At 42.4% G+C, this 12,693-nt stretch overlaps 1 protein-coding gene across 1 annotated transcript in view; it reads right to left on the bottom strand.

Moving 5' to 3' along the window:
- Positions 1-12,693, bottom strand: part of LOC126176711 (sialin-like) — a 189,098-nt gene that overhangs the window by 25,551 nt on the left and 150,854 nt on the right. The window lies entirely within an intron of this gene.

Here is a 12,693-nt window from a genome sequence, read left to right as displayed (position 1 = left end):
CTGCTGTTAATGTTAATAATTATTACTGTTAATAATTATTGGTGTTAATGAAAAAGCGTCACCAACTAAAACCGCATCTTATAGCATGCCGAGTGTTCTCGATTGTAATGCATGCAATGTCATATGTAATTTAAGTTCTGGCGACAGTGCTTCATGCATTACAATAACTTTATCCCTTATCGCATAATTAACTCTATTTAGAAGAAACGTTCTGGTGACATTCTAAAATAATTAAAAGAACTTCTTGGGTCTTCCACTACAAATTATTTCAGAAAGGATGCTGAGCAACCGAGCTAACGTCTTTTCTTCATCCAGTCACGAATCGAAAAACGTTTCTTATTTTCTTCTCATGGAGCGATTCCACGCAACAAGCTTTAACTCCAACACAACTCGTGCGACGTGCAGCTGCCAAAACTTTCATTTCAGACACGACTCAGGAACCCACAGAACGAGGTAACTGAAGTGCATACTGGTCTCGCCGTGTCTACAGTCAAATATGAAACCATTTGTGTGCAATTCATTCGACGCAACGAGTGGCGCAACCCAATGACGTCGTGTAAACTAGGCTTTACAGACGCAATCCGAGAATAACGACCAGGAAGACTGTGTGAAGTGATGCTACTCCCTGATTGGGAAGTCATTCTGCACCAAGTTTATTCACCTGAGCATGCGCCCTCATATTTTCACCTTTTCCGCTTTATCGAGCAGCCTCCGAGGAACTTCCTTTCCGGATGAAAATGTGCCCCGAACATGGCTCGACGAGTACTTCGCCTCAAGAGCACGTGATTTTTACATTCGCGGAACTGAAAAGTTACCCCAGCGTTGGCAGACTGTTGTACCTAGTGAAGGAGAATATATTATTGATGATTAATGTTTCTGATACGTGTGTCTGTTGTGTTTATTAAAGGTGTGGATAAACGCTATGAAGAGGAGACAATGGGCTCTGACATGTGTGCTCTGCAGGAGCTACTCGACTAGGCGACCTCACTGCACAGTGTGTATCTGCGACTCATGCTTTCATACACACGGTTGGTAAACAGTGGCGAGTGTCCGTGAAGGAGCAAAGCCAACCCTACCAGTTGCGAACGTACTTGTTTCTCGCAGCTGTTGTAATTGGACGAAAATAATGGTCAATTGCGATTCGGAAAACGTTTTCGATACATGCATCCTGCAGCTCTACGATTACATACCATACCGTGAAGTGGCAGATTTGAAGGTGATCCTATCTTCAAATATTTGACATGCAAACGGTGCATTTCCGAAAATGGATTCCTTATCAAAACCACCAAGACGCTTCTACAAGCCCTTGAAGGCTGTATTCAATAAATGTGCCCCATAACGTCGTTGGCAACATGGCCTACTCAGCTGGCAGTCACTGGAGCATACAAATTCCGGCAGGAATAAGGCATCACTGAAATGCAGTTATTATCATTTACTATTTGGGGAGAAAAATAACTGATGATGGTCGAAGTAGAGAGGATATAAAATGTAGACTGGCAATGGCAAGGAAAGCGTTTCTGAAGAAGAGAAATTTGTTAATATCGAGTATAGATTTAAGTGTCAGGAAGTCGCTTCTGAAAGTATTTGTACGGAGTGTAGCCACGTATCGAAGTGAAACGTGGACAATAAATACACTCCTGGAAATTGATATAAGAACACCGTGAATTCATTGTCCCAGGAAGGGGAAACTTTATTGACACATTCCTGGGGTCAGATACATCACATGATCACACTGACAGAACCACAAGCACATAGACACAGGCAACAGAGCATGCACAATGTCGGCACTAGTACAGTGTATATCCACCTTCGCAGCAATGCAGGCTGCTATTCTCCCATGGAGACGATCGTAGAGATGCTGGATTTAGTCCTGTGGAACGGCTTGCCATGCCATTTCCACCTGGCGCCTCAGTTGGACCAGCGTTCGTGCTGGACGTGCAGACCGCGTGAGACGACGCTTCATCCAGTCCCAAACATGCTCAATGGGGGACAGATCCGGAGATCTTGCTGGCCAGGGTAGTTGACTTACACCTTCTAGAGCACGTTGGGTGGCACGGGATACATGCGGACGTGCATTGTCCTGTTGGAACAGCAAGTTCCCTTGCCGGTCTAGGAATGGTAGAACGATGGGTTCGATGACGGTTTGGATGTACCGTGCACTATTCAGTGTCCCCTCGACGATCACCAGTGGTGTACGGCCAGTGTAGGAGATCGCTCCCCACACCATGATGCCGGGTGTTGGCCCTGTGTGCCTCGGTCGTATGCAGTCCTGATTGTGGCGCTCACCTGCACGGCGCCAAACACGCATACGACCATCATTGGCACCAAGGCAGAAGCGACTCTCATCGCTGAAGACGACACGTCTCCATTCGTCCCTCCATTCACGCCTGTCGCGACACCACTGGAGGAGGGCTGCACGAAGTTGGGGCGTGAGCGGAAGACGGCCTAACGGTGTGCGGGACCGTAGCCCAGCTTCATGGAGACGGTTGCGAATGGTCCTCGCCGATACCCCAGGAGCAACAGTGTCCCTAATTTGCTGGGAAGTGGCGGTGCGGTCCCCTACGGCACTGCGTAGGATCCTACGGTCTTGGCGTGCATCCGTGCGTCGCTGCGGTCCGGTCCCAGGTCGACGGGCACGTGCACCTTCCGCCGACCACTGGCGACAACATCGATGTACTGTGGAGACCTCACGCCCCACGTGTTGAGCAATTCGGCGGTACGTCCACCCGGCCTCCCGCATGCCCACTATACGCCCTCGCTCAAAGTCCGTCAACTGCACATACGGTTCACGTCCACGCTGTCGCGGCATGCTACCAGTGTTAAAGACTGCGATGGAGCTCCGTATGCCACGGCAAACTGGCTGACGCTGACGGCGGCGGTGCACAAATGCTGCGCAGCTAGCGCCATTCGACGGCCAACACCGCGGTTCTTGGTGTGTCCGCTGTGCCGTGCGTGTGATCATTGCTTGTACAGCCCTCTCGCAGTGTCCGGAGCAAGTATGGTGGGTCTGACACACCGGCGTCAATGTGTTCTTTTTTCCATTTCCAGGAGTGTAATTTGGACAAGAAGAGAATAGAAGCTTTCGAAATGTGGTGCTACAGAAGAATGCTGATGATTAGATGGTTAGATCACATAACTAATGAGGAGGTATTGAACAGAATTGGGGAGAAGAGGGGTTTGTGGCACAACTTGACTAGAAGAAGGGATCGGTTGTTAGGACTTGTTCTGAGACATTAAGGGATCACCAATTTAGTATTTGAGTGAAGTGTGGAGGGTAAAAATCGTAGAGGGAGACCATGAGACGAGTACACTAAGCAGATTCAGAAGGATGTAGGTTGCAGTAGGTACTGGGAGATGAAGAAGCTTGCACAGGATAGAGTAGCATGGAGAGCTGCATCAGACCAGTCTCAAAGCTGAAGACCACAACAACAACATCATCCCGTCATCCGGACACCTGGAATGCAACAAGGCTGCTGTTCGTATATTTATTTCGTGGCCATTAGGCTTCTTTTTCGTTTTTTTCACTCAGCATCTTGGTAACCCCCCGCCTCCCCCCCTTCCCCCACTATCGCATTCAGACTGGTTTGAATGCATTTCGTTTACCATTGTTAATTCTGCCACCACTTTTTAGATAAGGTCGACATTACCTGAATACTTTTGAATTTATAAATTTTATGCTCTGATTTAAAGTATTAAAAGGTAGGGGCGGCTTCTACTTCTTGTATTGATTTCCTTTCATCCTTAGGGTAAATGACAAATTGCTTGCCTGGAAAAGGACCCGGCCAATTTTAGTCCCTATCCTACTCGAGTTCTACACCGTGCCTCGTCTGTAACGACCTCATCGTCGACCGGATGTTAAACCCTAACTTGGTCTGGAACGTTCCTTTCGTCACTTTTCGGAGCTTCCTTGGCGTCACACAAAATTCCAATTACGGTTGCGACCAGAATACACCCGTGATGAAGGGACGTCCTGCTAAGCTGATTGTCGTCCTGCAACGCTGATCTGATCACAAGCGATTACTAGCGGACGTAGCTTAATTCTCTGTACCATTCTCTGCAGCATTAGATGTCTAACTAAAGGTCACCAGCGTCGCTTTAATCCACGAGACAGGGTCATTCCCACATCATTCAGAAACACCCTGTGGCACTCCAACTATTTTTATAAGTCTGTCAGGTATGACGACTAGATTGGAAAACAAACTCTGCAAATAGTATAGTTAGTACATCGGCTCCAACTGATGTCTAGCATTTCCCACAGATAATCTCCTCCATAATCAAAATAGAATTAAACTCTAAAGTCAAAAGGAAAGCAAATCACACGCATATAATAACAATACACATGACGCAATCGGAATCTATTGTTTTCTGTCAAATTTGGCCAAGTCCGCCTCGTTAGTTAAATAGTATCTTCAGCTAGCTAACGGATGCACGCTCTACTTTTCAGTCTAGCTTCCTTCTCCTGAATACTGCAAACTAGAGCTTGTGAACACGACACCCAAGGGTAAGGATAGATATGATGGTGGGGTATCAAATGTTCACTTTCTTTCTATCTGCAAAATGAATGGGCCGTTCGCTGAACTACTGGTTTTTGTTGTTGCAGTTCCTTTCTAGATGAACTAGATTCAAGAAAAAGGCATATTCATTTGATGTCTCACCTGATGGTGTCTATGACCGACGTGAATTTGTAGTGGTAACAGAGTTTGGGCTGTAGCATTCCACGATGTATTGTGACGTATGCTGTTGAATATCTATGAATGTTAACGATTTTTGTAGTACTAACTTTAATACGAGCTATGGAGTGTTGGTTTTGTGTTTTCTTTGTTGCACGGAGAGATCGGACGAGCACGTGGCACGGGAATTCCGCGTCACTGGTTTAAATCTTCACCGGAACGACGCCCGTCTACCACAGGAAGAATTCCGAAAACGTGTCAAATTTTCAGCGGCTATGTTTACTAATAATGAAAGAAAACTGTAGAAAATTGAAATGTTGATGTTAATGTTGTTATCAGTTACGTACTGGTCACGAAACAATCTACATGCATGTTTTCGAGTACGCAGTTTTATTTGCAGTCTGTGGTAAAACAAACCAATTTTAAGCGTTTGTGAAGCTAAAATGCTCATGAAGCTGTGAATATTTCTGAAAGTATACATGAGAAACATTGTTTTAAATTTGTATCTTCATGAATATTCAATACAACAATCGGTGATGTTGAAAAGAAGAAGGATTGTAATGATCACGGAAAGTACTAAATCAATGCCTCTGAATTTTGAAACGAGTGGCTCAAATGGCTCTGAGCACTATGGGACTTAACATCTATGGTCATCAGTCCCCTAGAACTTAGAAATACTTAAACTTAACTAACCTAAGGACATCACACAAGACCCAGTCATCACGAGGCAGAGAAAATCCCTGACCCCGCCGTGAGTCGAACCCGGGAACCCGGGCGTGGGAAGCGAGAACGCTACCGCACGACCACGAGCTGCGGACTTGAAACGAGTGGACAAAATATGTTTTAAGCGAGTAATAAGTGTTGTTTAAAGGAACAGGCATTGCGGCAACTACAGCCATTACGAAATACGTGAAATGTATTCGCAGTTGCGAATATGGATAATCATCAGCTGTTTAATGGAATAACAAACAACGAAAATTTGTACCGGACCGGGAATCGAACCCAGATTTCGCGCTTATCGGGAGCAATCACCTTACTATTTTTTTTCGGTTGATCTCATTTCTTCCGTTATTCTTTTTTCGGGGCGGACATCCCAAAACGCTTGTTCAAGTACTTCGTTGATCGATTAACAGAGCGTTGGTTTTAATATTATTATTATTATTAGAGGGTAGCTAACATTCCGACCGAACACGCTGAGCTACCGTGACGGCGTATCATTTCGCTATCCAAGCACAATTCACGGCTACCTCCAAACTTCCATACGTCATCAATGATGTATCGACAAACTGTACTCGTACTAGCATTATGTATATCGCCGTACAGGGGAAAATTTTTTCTTGAAAGTCGCTTGCCTGGTGTCGGCGGATAAATACGATGTTGCAGTTCCTGCGTTACTGCGAATTTCGATGCAGTGTTCCTTAGGTCATGCCAAAAAGGTCGCATTGTCAGAAGAATAGTTTTACCGACCAGACATAACTTTACAATACAGTAAGACTCTAATTTTGAACTGGAAGTACTGTCTGAGAGGTTGTTCCAGGTTAAAACAGTAACAAAACGAAAACAAAATGTCCACACGCTAAAAAACTCTTACACGAAAATGTAATGTACAGTATTGCCTGTACTGTAAAACACGTCTGTATCTGTAGCGTATGGTAAGCTATTGTTACTGTGAGTGAAAGTTTAACAACTGCACATACCTCATTACAATACTACATTGACACACAACTGATTAACACTGAACTGTTCAAAATATAATGAATCATACACTGAAAAATATTATGTTCTTAAGCAGGACACGATGTTCTGCCATTTACTACTCCACAAAATCTCTAATTGGGCAGACGTAGGGATTTTCGACGTATTGGAAGGCAATTTCCAATACATTTTTAGGATCTGTATGTCACGTTCGAGCCGTTGGTGCATTGTCTTCGTAGTCAACATCTTTCTCCTTCTAATTGGTTCTTCGAGTAACAGCGTCAGTGATTTGGTCGACAGTTAATTCTAGTTCCGTTGTGCAGTCAGCGTCAGGTGTACTGATCCGCTCACCCACATCACTCTGCCAACGTCGGGTTGCAAAGTTTCCACATCTCTCAAAGTCGCTGGAGTGTCTACGGCTTGACTTTGATCGCTTGTTGCACGGGCCGTTTCATGTTGGTTCTCTTCTATCGCTTCTTTTGATTTTTTTCCACAGGTTGCCGCAAGATTTTTCAGGCGTTGACGCCGGAATTTCTTCCCACACTTCGGTAATTATATACATTTCACCTCTATTGATTTCATCGTTTGAAACAAGCTCTTGCTTTCTTGTGTGCTCTCTAAAATCGATGCTATGTGTTTCCGACTGTATCGTCTCTTCAGCCACTCAGTGACCGCTTCGTCCATGGGTTGGATTGGGCATGTTACGTTGGCAGGAAAAAATAAAGCCTTTAGTTCACCTTTTTCAAGTTCATCTCCAGATGGATAGGACGTCACACTGTCGAATATCAACACGGCACGTTTAGAAACTTTTTTCTTTTAGTTGTTTTTAAACTGTATGGCCGAACTGGTCATAAAACCTTTCCATAAACAGGCTAGATTCCACCCATGTTTACTTTTTGTTATGATAATATACAGTGTGTGACGCCATATTAATATTTCTGTACGCCCTTGGTTTTATTGCTTTTCCGATCACAAACAATTGCATCTTGTGTCTCCCATTAGCGTTACTACAGAGAGCAATAGTTGTTCTACCTTTGGCAAGTATTTGTAGCTGTTGCAGACTCGTTTTGTGCATGTAGAGTTCTCGTAGAGAACATTTCGTAATTTCAGACTCTCAATGTTATACACTTGATCAGGGGCCAGCTTAAGCTCTTTAATTAAATTTTCAAATTTCAGAGTAAATTCATTCAGTGCTTTTTCTATCCTGTTCAAACCACACCCACAAAGCGTATTTTCTGTCCTTTCTCAACGTCAGTCTTACTATACGACATTAAAGTGTTTTCCTATTTTTTTTTCTCCAGTCCTTAAGAGTTCTTATGCCAACCCCTACGCACTTTCAGTTTCTCCGCTGAAGACAGCGTCACTTGTTTACGTTTATAGCTGATGCCATAATTTAGTTAAAAAAAAAAATTGTCCAAATGGCTCTGAGCACTATGGGACTTAACTTGTGAGGTCATCAGTCCCCTAGAACTTGGAACTACTTAAACCTAACTAACCTAAGGACATCACACACATCCATGCCCGAGGCAGGATTCGAACCTGTGGCCGTAGCGGTCGCGCGGTTCCAGACTGTAGCGCCTAGAACCGCTCGGCCAGTCCGGCCGGCATTAGTTTTACGCACTCTAATATTGCATGCAGGAGAAACACTTTCGCTAATTTATAAAACATATGTGTGTTCAATAACGCTTATTAAGCGAGTTGGAAACAAGTTGTTCCATGTTAAAACTGATGTAACTCCGCAATTATCAATGATCTACCGCCTACTGACCAAATCGCAAACTATTAGCCATCGACTGACTATAGCGAAAAACAATCGCCGGAAATAGGATGATCGGACTAAGCGGGGAGTCGGATCATCCGAGGCCGAACTGGCAAGGTTCTGCTATATTTAGACGAGCGCTATATTAAACACAATTGACGGCTGTCTAATCAAGGACTGTAATATGACTTTAATCCAAAATCTTTGACAAGGAATCATCATTGATTCTCGGTCCTATTCTATCTAAAGAAAGATGAGCCTGTAAACCAACACATATGTAGATACGTGGTTGTGTACACGTAACAGGGCACGGTACAGATAAAAGTCCAATACAATAAAGACGTATAAATAACTAAAATGAGTCCGAACAGGCCTTGGGAGGCCCAACGTACCGACCGACTGTCGTATCGTCCTCAGCCAACAAGCATCACTGGATGTGGATATGGAGGGTGTAATGGTTCTTTATTTACGTTACCATTACGGCACTGCAACCCCAGTTCTCGGTACCAGTAATATCGTACTACTTTTCTGCGAAGTAACAAACATATTTTTGTGACAATATTGACATTTGGTTTTATTAATGCATAGGTACTCCGATTTGTCGATATATTACAGTGATATGGTTCTTGTGTGTATTCATTTCTGTGAGACTGTCATAATCTTCGACTTACTTGTAACCGTTTTGGCGCGAATGCGCACAGTGCAGTCTTTGTTTCACTTTGCAGAAGTTAAGTTGTTACTTCGCTTTGTAAAAGAACAGTCAAGTCTTGTGTTTAGTTAAAGTGGAAATTAAATATATGAAGATCGATACAAAAGTGTTTGGTTGATGATGTGACACTTAAGAAGAAGTATATGTGAATTTACAAGAAGTTTAATAAAACTGTTGATCGTGAACACCAAGTCAAAAATTATTTCTGCCATACCATTGTTCTGATCTGGGATTGTTTGATCATTAAGAATTTCCTGAAAAATGCATTTGTTAGGTCTTCAAATATTGCTAAAATACAGACCTGGACCTTCTAGCAGTCAAAGTGGAATCACCCTAGAGTCAACAAGATGAGCCATAACAACTTTGACGAAATCTACGTGGGAATCCATTCAAGATAAGTGCCAAAATTAATGACTTTTAAACAGTGACTTCATTATTTCCAGTCTGACGATACCATCCACAGTCAATAACTTTGTTGAATGAAATTTTCACTCTACAGCGTAGTGCGCGCTGATATGAAACTTCCTGGCAGATTAAAATTGTGTGCCGGACCGAGACTTGAAATCGCGACCTTAGCCTTTCGCGGGCAAAGATCCCAAGTTCAAGTCTCGGTCCGGCGCACAGTTTTAATCTGCCAGGAAGTTTCATATCAGCGCACACCCCGCTGTAGAGTGAAAATTTCATTCTAGAAACATCCCCCAGGCTGTGGCTAAGCCATGTCTCCGCAATATCCTTTCTTCCAGGAGTGCTAGTTCTGCCGGGTTCGCAGGAGAGCTTCTGTAAAATTTGGAAGGTAGGAGACGAGGTACTGGCAGAAGTAAAGCTGTGAGTACCGGGCGTGAGTCGTGCTTCGATAGCTCAGATGGTAGAGCACTTGCCCGCGAAAGGCAAAGGTCCCGAATTCGAGTCTCGGTCGGGCACACAGTTTTAATCTGCCAGGAAGCTTCGTATCAACGCACACTCCACTGTAGAGTGAAAATCTCATTCTGGAAACATCCCCCAGGCTGTGGCTAAGCCATGTCTCCGCAGTATCCTTTCTTTCAGGAGTGCTGGTTCTGCAAGTTTCGCAGGAGAGCTTCTGTAAAGTTCGGAAGGTAGGAGACGAGATACTGGCAGAGGTAAAGCTGTGAGTACCGGGCGTGAGTCGTGCTTGAGTAGCTCAGATGGTAGAGCACTTGCCCGCGAAAGGCAAAGGTCCCGAGTTGAAGTCTCGGTCCGGGACACAGTTTTAATCTGCCAGGAAGTTTCAATAACTTTGTTGTTGCCCGATAAAGCGAACAACGCCTGCGTGAGCAACATTATTAATCTGATTTCTAACCTACTTTGCAAGTTGTTGTATTTTTAGAAGGGACATGTGGTCAGCACACCGCTCTCCCGGCCGTTGTGGGTTGTCGTGACCAGAGCCGCTACTTCTCGGGCAACTGGTTCCTCCATTGGCCTTACAAGGGCTGGGAGTACCCCACTTGGCAACAGCGCTAAGCAGACCCGGACAGTCGCCCATCCAAGTGTTAGCCTAGCCCTATAACGCTTAACTTCGGTGATTTGACGAGACCCAGTGTTACCGCTGCGGCAAGCCGTTGGCAGAAGTTTAAATGTTGATGGTGTTAGGACAGCAAAGGAAACCGTTACCGGTTTCGAATCGTTGCGATTCATCATCAGACGGTTTACACGCTTTCTTTCTGACATTTGGTGTGTTTTTTATACATTAATTGTCCTAAAATATAAATAAAACATAATTACAAACACGCCACACACAGATGGTTGCGTTGCAGCTTTTCGTTGCATGTGACTTACGTGAAACGTCGGTTTCGAGTGATTGTTTCCATAACGTTCATCCAATCGATGTAAATGCATTTTCACTGCATCCTCGTTGTTGCACACGTAATAGTTCTCACTGTACACTTTAGATTTGTCACTGAGATCATTCCAACCACACACCACATGTTTTGGCACATACAAAGAGTTTACAAACATATGGGTGTCACAGATGCTATGATATATCGTAACATTTGACAATGATGTCCTATGTTTGGAAAGGATCATATATTCTTTTACAAAACTGTAATGTCTTTTGCATTAGTACAGAGAGAGATTGAATTTTTTTTTATCTGTTATTGCTAATTTAATTATAAAGTTTCTTATATATATTTAGAACTGTATAGGTAAAATAGTATATTGTTTTATTACATTTGGCAGCATGAGAATTATAGTGACATATAAATTTTCTACTTGATCTGCAGATAGGTGTATTAATATTATTTGAAAATATTATTTGAAAATAACTACACCATACATAACACACATGAACTGATAAGCTTAATTAAAGACATCCACATCCCACCTACAGCTAAATTAGCATCACTAGACATAGTCAACCTGTACACGAACATCCCTGTAAAAGAGACTATTAACATTATAAGAAACAATCTGCTTAAATATAAGAAAATTAGTGTTGCAGAGATCTGTGAACTCATAGAAATACTTTCACTTATTCTAGAGCATAATTACTTTAGCTTCAACAACAAACTGTACCAACAACATGATGGTTTGGCAATGGGAAGTAGCTTAGCTGGGATATTGGCTGACATTTACATCAACCATATAGAACAAAAATTCTTTTCTGCCAACCAGCACATCTCAAACAAAATAATATACTACAGTAGATATGTTGATGATACAATACTGCTTTTTGATGGTACAAGCAATGAAATAGATACATTAGCAGCAGATCTTAGCAAAATGCACAAAAATATTAAATTCACAGTTGAACATGAAACTAATAAAAGCATTAACTTTCTTGACCTGAAAATTTGCAATAGTAACAATAAACATCAATTCAGTATTTACAGAAAACCTACCACCACAGATGTCAGTATTAGCAACTCATCTTGCCACCCCCGCCAACAAAAAATGGCATATTTCAGAACGATGCTACACCGAATTAAAAAAGTACCAATGAGTGACACAGACCAACAAAATGAAATCAATATAATTAAAACAGTTGCTCATAATAATGAATATAAACCCACAATAATAGAGAAACTCCACAACAAAATGCAGACAAAACCCACAGATCCACTTCACAGCAGTCACTTCAAGCCAAATCAGTGTGCCACTGAAGCCAAACCTAAATATGCTACCCTCCCATACATAGGCCCACTTTCATACCAAATAGCAAACTTTTTTAAAAAGAAGAAAAATATCAGAATCAGCTTTTCCACAAATAATAAATTACAACAAAAAGTAATCCATGATGTAAACACCTCCAAGAGTCCCTACCGTAAGTCAGGAATATACAAACTCAAATGTGATACATGCCCAAAATTCTACATTGGACAGACAGGCAGAAGTTTTGAAATTAGATACAAAGAACATATTGACGCTCTAAGACTTGGTAACTTGAACAAATCAGCATTTGCAGCCCATATTGCTGAAGAAAGCCATTCAGTGGGAAACATTGAGGACAACTTAAAGATTTTGCCTCTAACAGAAAAAGGAGCCACTATGAATATACTAGAAAAATTAGAAATACACACACACACAAAAACAGCACCCCAGACTATATCCTTAACGAACAAACAGAGTTGGCTAACACCCCTTTCCTGAAAAATTTCCAAAAATTACTTTCCAGCCTCCAAAGCAAATAATATTAATACACCTATCTGCAGATCAAGTAGAAAATTTATATGTCACTATAATTCTCATGCTGCCAAATGTAATAAAATAATATACTATTTTACCTATACAGTTCTAAATATATATAAAAAACTTTATAATTAAATTAGCAATAACAGATAAAAAAAATTCAATCTCTCTCTGTACTAATGTAAAAGACATTACAGTTTTGTAAAAGAATGTAT

Source organism: Schistocerca cancellata, chromosome 3, assembly GCF_023864275.1.
Source record: "Schistocerca cancellata isolate TAMUIC-IGC-003103 chromosome 3, iqSchCanc2.1, whole genome shotgun sequence".
NCBI lineage: Eukaryota > Metazoa > Arthropoda > Insecta > Orthoptera > Acrididae > Schistocerca > Schistocerca cancellata.
Note: the sequence above shows the minus strand (reverse complement) of the source record. Positions and strands in the feature narration are given on the sequence as shown.